Source organism: Raphanus sativus, chromosome 4 (assembly GCF_000801105.2).
Source record: "Raphanus sativus cultivar WK10039 chromosome 4, ASM80110v3, whole genome shotgun sequence".
Lineage (NCBI taxonomy): Eukaryota > Viridiplantae > Streptophyta > Magnoliopsida > Brassicales > Brassicaceae > Raphanus > Raphanus sativus.
Genome location: NC_079514.1, coordinates 18,833,839 through 18,850,231, shown reverse-complemented (window position 1 = coordinate 18,850,231; position 16,393 = coordinate 18,833,839). Strand labels below are relative to the sequence as shown.

The 16,393-nt window shown below is 36.7% G+C and overlaps 1 long non-coding RNA gene across 1 annotated transcript; it reads left to right on the top strand.

The window, feature by feature from the left end:
* Positions 1-474: 474 nt before the first annotated feature.
* LOC108855131 (uncharacterized) lies at positions 475-1,472 on the top strand. Its single transcript, XR_001949991.2, has 2 exons — positions 475-874; positions 967-1,472. It is a non-coding gene; the product is annotated as an uncharacterized LOC108855131 (long non-coding RNA).
* Positions 1,473-16,393: the final 14,921 nt, after the last annotated feature.

Here is a 16,393-nt window from a genome sequence, read left to right as displayed (position 1 = left end):
ATTTTTTTTTTGGCAAACCCGGAAGATTAGAAACTATAAATTACAGAAAACAACATGATTTGGTGAAACAGGCTTAACACACAAACCATTGGTTATATAAGATCCTATTACGAGATTTTATTTTGGGATAATGGGATAATCTTGATTTCTTAATGATGTAGTGAAATAGTAAAAAACGATTTAGGATAGAGGTGAAAGTTAGAAAGTTAATGGTGAAATGTGAGATTTAATCTGAACCGTCGGAAAAAAAGAGGTTAATCTAACGGTGAAGATTAAGAGGTAGAGATAAGTATCTTTTACAGATCTGCATAGTTAAATCTCAGCCTTTGAAAAACACAATAAATGGATGGTTGAGGTGAAACCCCGCCAAAAATAACATTGGGAAGAAACTTTATAGTTGGTGTATAACGAAAAGGGGAAGGGTTTAGTTAGAAGACAACACAAGTTGTTGAGGAAAGTGTGTCTGTATAACAAAGTGACTGAGAGTGTAATAATAAACTTGAAAAGTGACCTGCATTGTAAATGTTTCTAATATCTATATATATAAAGTTGACTATTCTGTCTTCTCCTGCGTCCACGACACCTTTTTGGGAGTGGGGTTTGACGACACCTGTCGACACCCTATTGGTCCGTGTGATTCACCTTTTTTGGGCGCGTGACAGGTTTAATGATAGACCTATTGTGTTAAACACCGCGTTTTGAATTGTGATACCTAAGTTTCATCTTCGTCGATCTGGCTTCGTATCGTCTTCTATGGTTCTTCGCGAGACGGAACTATCACCATTAATGGAGTTCGCCATTAATGCATTCGATTGGACTGTGTGATACACTATTCATGCGCGCGTGTAGAGGTTTGATGATACAATGATGCCAGGTGTGATCTGCTCTTCCTTTTCAGTTCTCTCATCTATTTAATTACGTAATCAAAATATGTAATCTCAAAATACGACAATGAAATGAAATTAGAGCAACGAGATCTGGAGCAATCAAGCGCAAAGCTAGGAGTAAGGTTCGCTGGGACCGCTACGGTGAATGACAATGACAGACGAAGGAGAAGGGATAACATCGTCACGATTATAATGAAACATGAACTCAACACTGGGATACGAATTTTTTTTATGGATCAACGGAAACTTTTTTTTACAGATCAACGGAAATTCGCAACCTAACCTCCTTGAGCTTGAAGCTCCATCAAGATCTACAGTAATCAATCTATTTTCTTTTTTGATTTTTTCTTTGTGTTTATTTTTTTAGTTTTTGTTTGTTTTGGGATCTGAGTTCTCCATGATCTGAGTTCTCAGACTTTGTAAGCGTTTTTTCTTAGATCATCCCCAAAAAGAAAGAGTTTTTAATTTTACATGTCTTGAGTAGGTTTTCTGAAACGTGAATTGGTTGTAGCCAGAATGTGATCGTGTGTTTTGTCAAGTTCTAGACAAGGAAGAACAAAGAATAAAAGTTTTTTTTTGGGTGGATTTGTGGAGTAGCTAAGAGAGGTATATATGTTTAATCAATCATCTGATTGCAGCAGCTGATCTCAAAACATATAGAGATTAAAAGGACTCATAAAGATCTCTGAGATTGCTCTAAGTTTTGGGTGAGACATAGTGAAAAGTTTAATGAGCTTAAACTATTGTTTTGCAAGGATTAGCTGAATATCGTAGCTCCTGAAAGATTAGTTTTGTTTGGTCTTTTTTACAAAGAACAGATATGATGATGTGTCCCATTGGTCTCTTAAAGTCACACGGATCTGTATTGGACCTAATGGGAGTCCTAATGGTATGGATCTCATCTGTAAGACTACACTTACACAAAGCTCCTAAAGCGAGAGACACTGCAACTGAGAAAGCTCAGAAATTTTTGAGTATTCAATGGAGATAAGAAAGATAATTTTCGTGAATAAATATTATTTTATCTACAAAATCTTGACACAATGACTACGAAGAATCAAGAGATCACTTAATCAAGCAACCCAGTGATCGAAAAAATTCTCAGACATAATTGACTTAGTTTCCCAATTACAAATAACTCTTCTCCGCTCCATCGCCATTGTCGTCAAACCACAGCATTAGCAAAACATAGAAATACAGAACCTTGAGCCTCTAAAAAACATTTCTTCCAGAAAAATGGGCCTACTTTGGATCCATTTAATTCTCAGAAAGGGGATTAATGTTCTAAATAAATATTTAGCCACCAGTTATATTGAAAAAAATATATATAACCTAATATTACTAAAAAATAACAACCATTATCCCATTACTAATAAAAATAAATATAAACTCATATAAGTAATATAAAACTGATAACCCAAATTCATACTTATATAGTTGATATTTTGACTAAACTGTGCACATATACATATACATGGCACATATACATATAAAGGGGATTAATGTTCTAAATAAATATTTAGCCACCAGTTATATTGAAAAAAAAATATATAACCTAATATTACTAAAAAATAACAACCATTATCCCATTACTAATAAAAATAAATATAAACTCATATAAGTAATATAAAACTGATAACCCAAATTCATACTTATATAGTTGATATTTTGACTAAACTGTGCACATATACATATACATGGCACATATACATATATATGTTTAAAAGAAGTTGAAAAAAACTCAGCAAAAAAATATGGCAGACAAGATCCACTCTCTCTTCGAATAAGAGATGACTAACAAATGAAACAAATTCAAATCTTTTCACTAATTCCAATTTTAAATACATTAACACCCATCAAAAATGACCCTTTATAACACTCCAATAAAATAATTTAAATAACAATAATTAAAACAAACAAATCTCCAATACCCCGCCCGTAGGGCGGGCACACCCCTAGTTTGTATAGAAAACACACACAAAATTACCAGAGAGCAACAAAAAATTAATACGGTGGTTGTTTTTTTCTTTGTTCTGGTTCTAGATATTGGGAGGTTAACCGCAACATGCTCTAACAAATTTGTTGAACCATGCAAAATCTTGTTTTCTCTATTATATTTCCAGTCTATCTATATCACTAAAAAAGTAAAAGTAAAATCATTCCAAAAAAAAATTTACATAAGATTATTGCACATATTCATTAGATGGTGTTATTCAATCATATATTTTAATAGAGTTTAAATCTATGGAAAATCCACTTTTATTCAAATGATAATTCTAAATTTTATTTTAAAATCTATTATATTTGGATATGGCATTTATAAATCCAAATTAAAATCTGGTATATTTGGATATGGTATTTATAAATCCAATTAAAAATCTGGTTTTGTTCAATGAATGACTTAAATCTAATTTTTAAAATCTGGTTTTATTCAATGAATGACTTAAAATCTAATTTTTAAAATCTAAAGTTATTCAAATTCAAAGGAATTAAATTCTTTGTATTTAAAATTGATTGCAAATCATTTGTGGTGGATTCTCATGAACAAATGATTAAAATTAAAATCCAAGGTATACTATGTTTAAATTTAAATCACTGATTGAATAACACCTCATAACTATTATTTATCTTTTTCCTACCTTAATTTAATTTAACTATAAATATCAATCAAATACACTACATTTTCTCCATCGGCTAACTAGAAAATATAACCAACCAAATCCAATTTATGTAATTAGATTCATGATATATCTAATCTTTAATTTATGGTCCTATTTTTATCTACTATTAATAAGTCATAGTAGAACCACTTAAAGAATTAGTTAATATGATATATTTGATTATTAATTAAAAATAAACCAACTGTAAATTTGATTTTTTTAATTATAACAAAATATTTTGAGAAATAATCTAACTAAATCTTAGTTAAATTTTTAAATATATTTTTATAAATAACACATTAATAAATTAGAAATTAGTAATAGAATATTATTACAAATAAACGTTAACTAAAATTTATTATAAAACAAAACAATTCTATAATATTTTTTATAAATTATATGATTATATTCTGTATTATATAAAAATCGCAGTGCTATATGAATTAAATATGAAAATATATCAAATGGGTAAATTAACAAATTTTATATTTTTGTTTTTTTCATTTAAATAAATTATCGCTCATCACTATAATGTATTAAAATTTGTAACTATATAATACTTTTATTATAACAAAATGGATCGGATCAGAATATCTCCAAAAATCCGGATATCCGATTCATGTTCACCACTACATCTATATGTTCAAACGGCTAAGTATAATTGTAACAATAACTAATGTATAACAGCATAACAATTATATTCTTTTTAGAAAAAGTTCAACATCAGTTTAATGTGAAAATCATGATATCTAGTTATTTCCTCATATGACACCAAAAAAAAAAGATAACACGCGAAGATGTGAAAGAACATGCAAGAAAACTCACCAGATATTTTTCTTGCTTAATCCTGCAAAAATTTACTTTTTAAAACACAAATTGTTTTTATTATCTTCCTATATATTTTATTAATCATAAGATATTTTAACAAATGTCAAAATTTTATAAGGAAAATTAATATCAAATAATCTTTTACAATTATCTTTTTTGGATTTTGGAAAAGGAAATAAGTTATTTTACAAACTTTTCTTCTTTAAGATTTGTAAAAAGGAAATTTTCTAAATATTACTATTAAATAATTTTTAAAATTAAATTTTACAATCAAATATTTTTTTTAATTAAATTTTAATATTAAATTTACTAAAATTATTTCTTCAATTCCTTTTAATTTTATTAGTATATATATTTTTAATCATGAGATATTCTAACACAACTTCAAAATATTAAAAGAAAAATTACTATCAAATAATATTTCTAAAAGAATATTATTAAGTAATTTTTAAATTTTAATTTTTACTATTGAATAATTTCAAAATTCGTTTTTGTTTTTATCTTCTTAGTATATATTGTTTTAATCATGATATATTCTAAAACATGTCGCATTATTAAAAAGGAAATTACTATTAAATAATATTTTGTTTAAGATTTTTAAAATGGAAATTTATTATATATTTAATTTCACCAAAAATCGTTTTTATTATCTTATATATTTATTTTTAATTGAAGTAGTTTAACACATATCACAATTTTAAACATATAAATGTCATGTGTCACAATCATTTTAATTAACAATTTTGAAGAACCAAGTTTCCTATTAAGTAATTTTAGAATATTATTAAGTATTTTTCAAAATTTCCTTTTTACTATTAAATCAATTTTAAAATTAATTTATTTCAAAATTCTTTTTTGTTATCTTAGTATATATATATATATATATATATATATTTTTATCATCAACTAACACAGACTCATATAGACTCTGCACACCAAACTGGTAGCTCCGCATCCATGTGAACGACGAAAGACGATTGTTGTCTGGCACTGCGTGCTAAACGATCCGCCCTTGTATTCTCCGTTCGTGGTACATGAATAAGCTGTGAACTTTGGAAGCTTCTTTGTAGACTCTTAATATCCTCCAGATAACTTGCAAACGCTGGCCACTCCTCTGGTTCCGAAACCATCTTCACCAACTGAGAACAATCCGTTGCAAATGTAACCTGAAACTGTCGCAAATTTTTCATACACTCCATTGCCCAAACCAAAGCTTCCACCTCCGAGTGTAGGGGTGATATACTGGCTCGAACATTTCGTGCCCCCATTAATCCCTCGAATCCCTCTAAACTGCTATACCAACCCTGTCCGGAGAAAGAATCCTTATCCTTCCACGAACCATCAATGAAACACCATCGTCCTGGAATTGTGATAGGTTGATGTACCTGGTGCGGAAGATTTCTTCTTACATCTAATTCTTGTGCCGCAGCCCACATGGTAGATTCCGTTTCTGCCAATTTTAGTGTATCCAATGCATCCACATCCAGATTACTAAACACCTTATTGTTCCGTGCCTTCCAAATATACCATAGTATCCATACAAATTGATGATCATTCATCTTTAGGAGAACTCGCCAGAACAAATGATCCATATTTGTGAACAGTGCTTCCGTAGGAAAGATATCTGGATTTGTTGGTATCTTTGATAGTGCCCATACCTGCCGAGCTGGAGGACACTCAAAAAATACGTGGTTTAATGATTCCTCAGCGTGCCCACATCTATCACACCCAATATCCCCATGCAACCCTCGGGCTTTAAGATTCTTTTTCACCGCAATACACCCTGATACAATCTGCCATAAAAAGTGCTTCATTTTTGGTGGGCACCTCACCTGCCAACAATGGGCTTTCAAGCCATCCACTGTCGGGCCAAAGAGAAGTGGCGGTTTTCCTTTATCTGGGTAGACCCTTTCCACCTCGTAGCCTGATTTAACCGTATATCTTCCATTATTAGTAAAATGCCAACCATCCTTATCTTCCATGATATTTTTGCTGAGTGGTATACTCTCAATAATCTTCGCATCCCGCGGGTCCACCAAAGCCCGAATGGCTTGAGAATTCCAAGTCCTAGAACCTGGAATAATAAAAGAATCCACCGTAAGTTCCGGAAACAGATTGTGTTGATTTTTGTTTGCTGGTCTCGGGCGAGTGGTTGGGAGCCATGGATCATTCCATACTGAGATAGATGACCCTGTTCCCACCCTTTTGATTAGTCCTTTGCTAACCAGAGATCTAGCTGATACGATACTCCGCCAGCCATATGACGGGGAGTAAGAACGGATCGGTTCCAGGGGTGAAGCGTTCCTGAAGTACCGACCCTTAAAAACTCTTGAAAAAAGAGTATTTGGCTTGTTAATTAGCCGCCAAAGTTGTTTTCCAAGCATCGCCGTATTAAAATTCATAATATCCTTAAAACCCAGTCCGCCCTCTTCCTTAGGGAGACACACCTTATCCCATGATTTCCAGTGTAAGCCTTTAGTACTTCCTCCAGGACTCCACCAAAATTTTGCAACTGTACTCGTTAACTTTTTTACCGTTGTCTGTGGTAGTCTATAACAAGACATCACATGATTTGGCATAGCCGTGACCACTGACTTAATAACGACTTCCTTTCCTCCTTTAGTGAAATATTTAAAGGTCCACCCATTGATTCTGGTATCTAACCGGTCTTGTACAAATCCAAATACTTGGACCTTGGATCCGCCTATATTCTCCGGTAGACCCAAATAAGATCCCATACCTCCTATATTTTGTATTCCCAATATGTCTCGCATTTCCTGTCTCCTGGCTTCTTCTATTTTATGTCCAAACTGAATTGACGATTTTTGAAAATTTATCGATTGCCCCGAAACTGCCTCATAGTCCTTTAAAATCCTGAAAATAGTTTCACATTCCTCCTTTTGTGCCTTACAAAAGAAAAGACTATCGTCCGCAAACAATAGGTGGGATATTGATGGGCATGCTCTCGCTACTTTCATTCTCGTTAATTGTTTCCCTTGTTCCGCTTTCTTTATATTTGCAATTAGTGCCTCAGTACACAATATAAACAGGTATGGGGATAGTGGATCCCCTTACCTAAGACCCCTATGTGGCGTTATAAGCCCCTTTGGCTGCCCATTTAGCAGTACTTGATACTGAACTGAGGATATACATTCCATCATTAGTTTCGTCCAATGTGGATCAAAACCCAATTTATTAAGTAATGCTTGAATAAAATCCCATTCCACTCTATCATATGCCTTACTCATATCCATTTTTATCGCCATATACTTGTTTTGACAAGATTTATTTGTCCTCAGCCCATGAAACATCTCTTGTGCAATCAGAATGTTATCTGAGATCAACCTCCCCGGTACAAAAGCAGATTGTGTTTCCGATATCAACTTTGGTAGACACACTTTCAACCTCTCACATAATACTTTTGATATAATCTTATAACCCACATTGCAGAGACTAATAGGTCTCAACTCTGTCATCCTAGTAGGTCTCTCCGTTTTCGGAATCATGCAAATATTGGTAAGATTTAACCTTGGATCCATTTCCCCTGTAGCTAAAAAACTATTCACCAGTTCCACCAAATCATCCTTAATTAAATGCCAAGATACTTGAAAAAATAAAGCAGTCATTCCATCTGGCCCTGGTGCCTTTTCCGGATGCATCATAAATAAAGCTTGTCTCACTTCCTCCTCCGTTGCAACCCGTAAGAGCCGTTGGTTCATCTGGAGGGAGATAGATGGTGTTATTTCCTCCAGAAAATTATCAAATTCTGAAGGATCAGTTGAAGTAAATAGATTTCCAAAGTAATCCACAGCCACCTTTTCCACCCCATTTACGTCCGTTATCCAATTTCCCGATTCATCATATAGACCAACAATTCTATTACGAATTCGTCTTTGCCTTGTCAGAGCATGATAAAAGTTAGTATTTAGATCCCCTGATGAATACCACATATTTCTACTTTTCTGATGCCAGTACTCCTCTTCATCCTTATATGCATCCTGCAGTTTCTTAGAAATGTCTATAATCTCCTCTTGTGTCCGAGAATCATCAGTTTGTACTTCTTCTAATGCTTTCTGAAGATCTGCAATCTTTTCTTTCCCATATGGTGGATTATTCTTTCTCCATGCCGCAATCTCATGTCTACAATTACTAATTTTGGATACAATATCTTGTGAGGATCCATTACCATTCTCCTGCCATCCCGAGGCAATCGATTCCAGCAAGCCTTCCTGTCCGATCCATCGTTTATCAAACCGAAATTGTCCTTTTCTTCTACGTACTTTATCCTCAATAAAAGCAACTACCGGTCTATGATCAGAACCTACCATCCCTAAGTATTCCGTATAGGAAACCGGGAAAAGAGTATGCCATTCCTCATTGGCCAAGGCACGATCCAGTCGGCATCTGATCATAACAGCCCCTTTACCTTTTCCTCATCTACCTTGCCACGACATTTTGTTTCCCCTTGCCGGAAATTCTAATAAACCACTATTCCTTATCATATCATTGAACGGGATAAATGAATTAGCACTCCTTAAAGGTCCTCCCTCTTTTTCATGATTACCAGTTATTTCATTCAGGTCCCCTATTATAAACCATGGTTCCGATCTTGCCAGGCCGTATCTTGTCAAACGTTCCCACACTTGCTCTCTCAGTTTCTGCACCGGATCACCATATACAAAAGTTAAAAATATCTTTTTACCCAAGGTAATTCCTTCCACATCTATGATCCTATTACTCGTATATAGCACCTGAATTTGGAACTCATTATTATAAAAAAGCGCTAAACCTCCGCTCCTCCCATTCGGATCCACTGTCACCAAATTGTCATAGCCAAAATGAACCTGTAATCCTTGAATAAATTCTGCGTCTTTTTTTGTTTCCGAGAGAAATAAAAAATCTGGTTTGTGTTTATGCCATATTTCAGTAAGATAGCTCATTGTCCACTTACTTCCAACCCCCCGACAATTCCAGCTGAGAACTTTCATAAAAATTTTTTTTGAAAGAGCTCTAAAGAGCCAAGAGATACAGATTTACCGATATCATAGTATCTCATAGACGCCAATAAAACCAATATCCGATGCCTCTTAAACCATTTAGTTTTCTCAAAATTATTCCAACAATTCGTTTTATAATTCCACCAGATATAATCATCCGTCAGATCAATCTTAGTACTCGTCCACTGGTCAGAATATAAATTCATATTCTCTACAATGCAACTATAATTAAATCCCTGTAAAACATAACAAATTTGAGCCCAAGCCCTCTGTAAGTGTAGTCTCACCAGTACATTTAAATAATACAAACCAAAAAACTCGTTAGACATCCATCTCTCCATCGTTATCCTTCCAAAATCACATACTGCATCTAAAATAAACAGTTCCCACCAAACTTTCTGCCATAACTCTTTATCTCCTTTTAAAGTTAATCCCCATTGTTTCCAGAAACTCCAATCAAACCAACCAAACTCCGATCGTTTAGTGCCCATAGCCAGACCATATTTTCCACACAAATGAAGCCAAACACAATATACAAAGCAGTCTGTGGCTCCTGCAGTTCTAACATCAGACCCAAACGAACACCAGAAAAAAACAATCTCATTCCAATACTGGAGTTGAACAAAGAGATTGCCAACTAAACAGATAGGAACTACATCACTAGAATCAAAACCACAAACCCCATAAAACTCAACAGAAAAATAAATGCTCAGAGAGCTTATTATAATTGTAGAACACCCCCCAACAAGAGCCCACTCTTGTTGTTTAAACTCAGTAAAAAAATAAACTCGATCCATAAAACTATGGCTTTTGATGGACGGCAAGAAGGTTTGCAGCCTTGCTCTCCTGTTGTCCCCTAGTCTCTCCCATCCTAGTTCCGGTTCGAGCTGGAGCCCTCTTGCGAGGGGAAGCCAACGCCTTAGCACTCCTCATCTTTGAACTCGCTACAGTGCTCGAAGTAGACTTGAAAAGCCTCTTCTTTGTCGACTGCTTGAGTGCCTCATCCCCTACTTGCTGTTCTTCCTCCTTATCCTTCACCGGTGGGATTTCAGTATCATCCTGAGCCGCATACTCCTCCATCTCCAGGTTCAAAGCGGCCAGCTCCTCTTCCGTAGGTTCCGGGAGATCTCCCACCACTTCTAAATCCTCCCATTCCATTATCTCATCTTCGCCTCTCTTCAGATTGCCCTCTACCAATCCCTGGAGCTGCTTAAGCCCACTCTCCATCTCAATAGGATCTGAAACAACTTCATTTCCCACCGCTTGCGTCTTAGCTAACTGTGCTTGGAACTCTTGCGATGGAAGCAACAAGTTACCGGTCCTTTCTTCCTCAATCTCCCCCTCCTCCTGTGCCTCCTCCTGTGACCAGAATTGTGTTTGTTGTGGAGTGCTGCGTCCTGGGTCCCCATTCTTCTTCGCCACCTGTTCACTTGTTCTTGTCTCTCCTTGCCGCAAAGGTTGTTGCTTTGAAGCTTCCGCATCGCCTCTATTGCTTCCCTTGTTTCCCGAAGGTCTTCTGTTACTTCGGTCACCCATTTTTACCCATTTTGAGTTATCCTCAACCATCTTTCCCTTCCCCTTACCATAGTACTCCCGTGTCTCCCTCTCTCTGCTTTGCTGAGGTCCATTCCCATGCAGAACCACACCTTTATAACTTCTGGCTCTATCATCATACTTGTTACCTTCATGCCATCCCCCATTACCCTCTCCTGCCACCATCTTCCTCTCATTGTTTTGCTTGAACCCCTTCATCGTCGGGCACTTCGCCTCGTGGTGACAAAGACTCCCACACTCCTCACAATACCCAATTAATTTTTCGTACCTCAATAATATAGGCACTTCCTCCCCATCATAAAACTCACCCCCCTTGAAGTCCACCGAGGTCTCAAAACAAAGCTCCTTGAAAGCATCCACCACCACCAGCACTCTCATGTGATCGAGGTCCACCTCAATCACCCTTCCTATCGCATCACCGATGCTCTCGAAGGCTTGAACCGTCCTGAACTCCTTAGAAACCCCCAAAACTCGAACCCAAAACGGAATTTCAGATGGGAATTGTGGAGACCTCTTTGGTTGCCATTTCGCCACAGCTACCATCCAGAAATCAAAATGATATGGTTGAAGCTGTAGCACTCCCTCAATGTCTTCCTCCTTCTCAAACTCGAACTGAAACTTGCCAAGTCCCAGATCTTTCCCTATCACCCGATCCTCGAGCTTCCATATCTTCAGGAGATTAGTGAGCAATGCCTTCATCTCTTGTGCTGGTGGATTCATACACCTCCCGACCAGTATTTTAGCGCACGACTTGATCAAATCGGAGTTGTCAAAATGAGCAACCGTGATCTTAAGTCTCTTGCGAGTCCCCTCTCCGTTTCTTGTTTCGCCCATTGATCCCACCAACTGGCCCTGTGCCATTGAAAACCAAATCACAATCAATCCTTTACTGTATTGTATCGTAAAGAAGAGAAAGTCTAAACCGATGAAGAAAAAAACTATTTGTGTAGCGCCTTTATAAAGAAACCAGTATCCCTCCTCCTTCCTCTGCCAAAGATCCCCATATCCCCGCACAGAATCGACACAATCATCCCATATTTTCCATATCTGAAAGATTCCAATCTCTGTGTAATATGAAATCACATCATTATTACCTTGGTATCTCATTGATCTCCTCATAAAGATGATGAGAGACAAAAACCGATCCGCCAAGTTTCCACTGATTTCCTTTCCTCGATTCTCCACGATTCCATTGCAAGATTTAATCGATCCTCCATAATCCCATCGCGGATTTCTTTCCTCGTCGGAGACTCCCTGTCGTAATCTCACTCCGATCCCTGGATCCCATCGCGATTTCATTGAACCCTGAAATCTCCCTCGATATCACCGTCGTTATCGCCAGAGCGTTTTTTTGTGCATGGTTAGATAATATTAGTATATATATTTTATATCATTATAAATTTTAACCTCTTTAAAAATATTAAAAGGAAAATTACTATCAAATAATTATTTGCAACTATGTTTTGTTTAGGATTTTAAAATGGAAAATTACTATTAGATAATATTACAATTATTTTTTTTAACAACATTTGTTTTTGTTAATATCTTAATATATATTTTTAATTATAATATAGATTAACACATGTCGCAATCTTAAAAATTTTAATGACACGTGTCGCGATCATGTTAATTAATAACTTTGAAAAACCAAGCTTTATATAATATGATTAATTATAACTGAAACGTGATCTAGTTACAAAAGAAGTAATCACCATTTACAAAGTTAACGAGAGGGAGAACCAATATATTTAAACAGCTCAGAGACAGTTATGGTCAAGAAAAAGACAGATGTACCAAAAAGTGTCTCAAATTCATAATGTGTCTATCAATGAAAAAAAAACACAATGTGACTGTTTCCGTAAGTTTCTCAAAAAACTTAAAAACGTGTCTTTAGGGTGCAATTACACTAAACATTAATCCTAAACTAGATCATGACCCGCGCGCCTGCGCGGATTTATCTTTTGATTCGTATTTTTTATATACATGTTGTATATTATTTAAGATTTGTAATATAAAAAGTTATAATGATCCGGAACCAAAAAAATCGACCCGGACAAAAATAAAATCAAATACCTACTTAGATCCAAATGTTGAGAACCCGAAAAACTCATACCTGAAATGAACAGATTTATACCCGACCCAGTGAGCTAAATTTCAAACATAATATCTTTTGTTATATTTTTAATTCATTTTTTTGGGGTTGGTGAGATTTACTATTTATTCGGAAGATTTTTGGCTAACTTAATGGTATATATTCGTAGATTTTTTTTCTGAACAGGAAAAAAAAGATTTGGGTCTTGATTAAATTTATCTTATATGACAAATTGCTACTATAAATAATTTTTATAAAAACTAATTTGTAACAGTAATATCATTTTTGTTATAAATTAGTATATCATAGTTTATAGGTTCAAAGTATAGAGTTAGTCGTCTTCATAGTATTGCTAATATTGATAGATGCAAGTTAATGAATACATATAATATATTGTATTATTAGTAATCTGTCGTATAGTATTATATGTTAGTAGATGTATTATTAATAATCTATCTTATAGTATAATATGCTAGTGGATGTACTTAGATTATAGTAAAATATATGCAATATAAGGAAACATGCGTAGTAGATATAATAATAAGGTAAGAAGTGAAAAACTATGGTAATGGTTGATATTAATTATTTATAAAAATGTATGTCTAATAATAAGTAGATTAATATAGCATTAGGGAATGTCCCGACAGTTCGACATCTACAGGGAATACTTGGTCAGTATTGCCCTGAGATAATATTCCTCAGTGAGACCAAAAGTGGAAGGAGATATATGGAGTCTATTGTGGAGAAGCTGGGCTTTCAGAATCTCATTACAGTGGATGCTAAAGGGAAGAGTGGTGGCTTGGCAGTACTATGGAAGAACTCATGCTCGGTCGAGAAGATACAAGCCACCAACAGAATTATTGATATGAAGGTAGGGTGGCAGGACCACAGTTTCTACCTATCATGTATATATGGAGATCCTGTCAAAGGAAGAAGAAGTATGGTGTGGGAAAGGATCGCAAGGATCGGAGCTGAGAGAAGAGGAGCATGGGTGCTGACTGGAGATTTCAACGAGCTTCTTGACTCATCAGAAAAGAAAGGCGGGGCTGTCAGAGCAGAAAGCGAAAGCCAGGAGTTCAAGCAGCTGCTGCTAAACTGGGGTTTATGGGATCTGAAATATAAAGGCGACTCTCTGTCTTGGGCGGGTAGGAGATCGAATGGATTAGTCCAGTGCCGTCTAGATCGGTCTGTAGCAAACCAAGAATGGTTAAATTTGTTCCCCCAAGCAACAACTTTCTATTTAAATCGCGTTTGTTCAGACCATAGTCCAATTCTCACATCCTTGGATGGCCATCAAGTGAAGAGACGCACAAACTTTAGATACGATCACCGTTGCGTGCAGCGTGAGGGGTTTGTTGGAACTGTAGACAAAGGATGGAAGAACACTGGTAGTGGTCAAGCGACCATTATGACCAGAATAGCTTCATGTCGGAAGGCCATATCACTATGGAAGCGACAGGCAAAACCAAACTCCGCCATAAGAATACAGGAACTTCACTACAGGATTGATGAGGCTTCTAGGCAGGAACACTTCAAGCAAGAGGAGTTTGAAAACCTGAAAAGAGAGCTGAACGAGGAGTACTACCACGAGGAAGTGTTCTGGCTGGAAAAAAGCAGGTTGACTTGGATTAGATCAGGCGACAAGAACACCAAGTTCTTTCATGCAGTCACGAAGAACCGGCGCGCACAGTGCAGAATAAAGAGCCTCCTCGACGACGAAGGAAAGGAATGGTTCGCAGATAAAGAACTAGGAGTGGTGGCAGAGAAGTATTTCAAGAATTTGTTTTCGTCCGAGGATGTTGGTATTGAGCTAGAGGAGTGGAACGAGATGCCTAAACTTCTATCCTTGGAGCAAAATACAAAACTTATGGAACCAGTGACGAAGGAGGAAGTGAGAAAGGCGACCTTTGATATTAACCCGAGCAAATGCCCCGGCCCAGATGGAATGAGTGGTCACTTCTTCCAACAATTCTGGGAAACTTGTGGAGAGGACCTCACAGCGATGGTGCAGCATTTCTTCATGACAGGCTGCTTTGAGGATGGGATGAATAATACCAGTATCTGCCTCATTCCAAAAGTCATTACGGCGAGGAGAATGAGCGAGTACAGACCTATCAGCTTATGCAATGTGACATATAAGATAGTGTCCAAGCTTATGGCAAGGAGATTGAAGAAGGTGCTACCCTCAATAATATCTGAGACGCAGGCAGCGTTTGTGGAGGGGCGATTAATCTCAGATAATATCCTGGTAGCACATGAACTCCTCCATGCTCTGGGTTCGGATAATAAGTGCTCTGAGGAGTATATTGCCATTAAAACGGACATCTCCAAAGCATATGATCGAGTGGAGTGGTCTTTCTTGGACAAAGCTATGGAAACCATTGGTTTCTCGAGTGCTTGGAGGAATCTCATTATGAGCTGTGTCTCATCGGTTCGGTATCAGGTTCTCATTAATGGCGAGGCGTATGGAAGCATTATACCATCAAGAGGCCTGAGACAAGGAGACCCACTCTCTCCTTACCTCTTTGTCATCTGTACAGAAGTATTGGTGCAAATGCTCAAGCTGGCGGAAGGGAAACATAAACTATCTGGCCTCCGCGTCGCAAGAAGGGCCCCTCCAGTCTCGCACCTGCTTTTCGCAGACGATAGTATGCTATACTGCAAAGCTGAGGATGAGGAACTGGATCATTTAATCAACATTCTCCATAAGTACAGCTTAGCGTCGGGGCAAAGGATCAACTACCAGAAATCGAGTGTCTATTTTGGCAAGAAAATACCCCCAGGGAAGCGAGAAGATATCAAAAGGAAACTAGGGATTGAGAAAACAGGAGGAGATGGCCTATACCTAGGCTTGCCAGAATCGTTTGGCGGGTCAAAGGTTTCCATTCTAAGCTACCTCAAGGAAAATCTGAACAAGAAGGTTCATGGATGGCAGACCAAGTTCTTGTCTCCAGCTGGCAAGGAGGTGCTTCTAAAGGCTGTAGCAATGGCGCTCCCGACCTATACAATGGCCTGTTTTCTGATCCCAAAAACGGTGTGCAAGCAGATCATAGCTTTGATGTCAGACTTCTGGTGGAGGAACAACCAAGACTCAAAAGGTATGCATTGGAAAAGTTGGGAGAGTCTTTGTAAACCGAAGAGCTGTGGGGGTCTCGGCTTTAAGGATCTGGAAGCTTATAATTTAGCGCTCCTGGGGAAGCAGCTATGGAGGATGGTTACAAACAAGGATTCACTACTAACCAAAATCTATAGGAGCAGATATTTTAAAAACTCAGACCCTTTGAGTGCACCATTAGGATCCCGACCGTCATATGCTTGGAGGAGCATACACGCTGCGCAAAAGCTGGTTAAACAGGGAGCAAGGGCAATCATAGG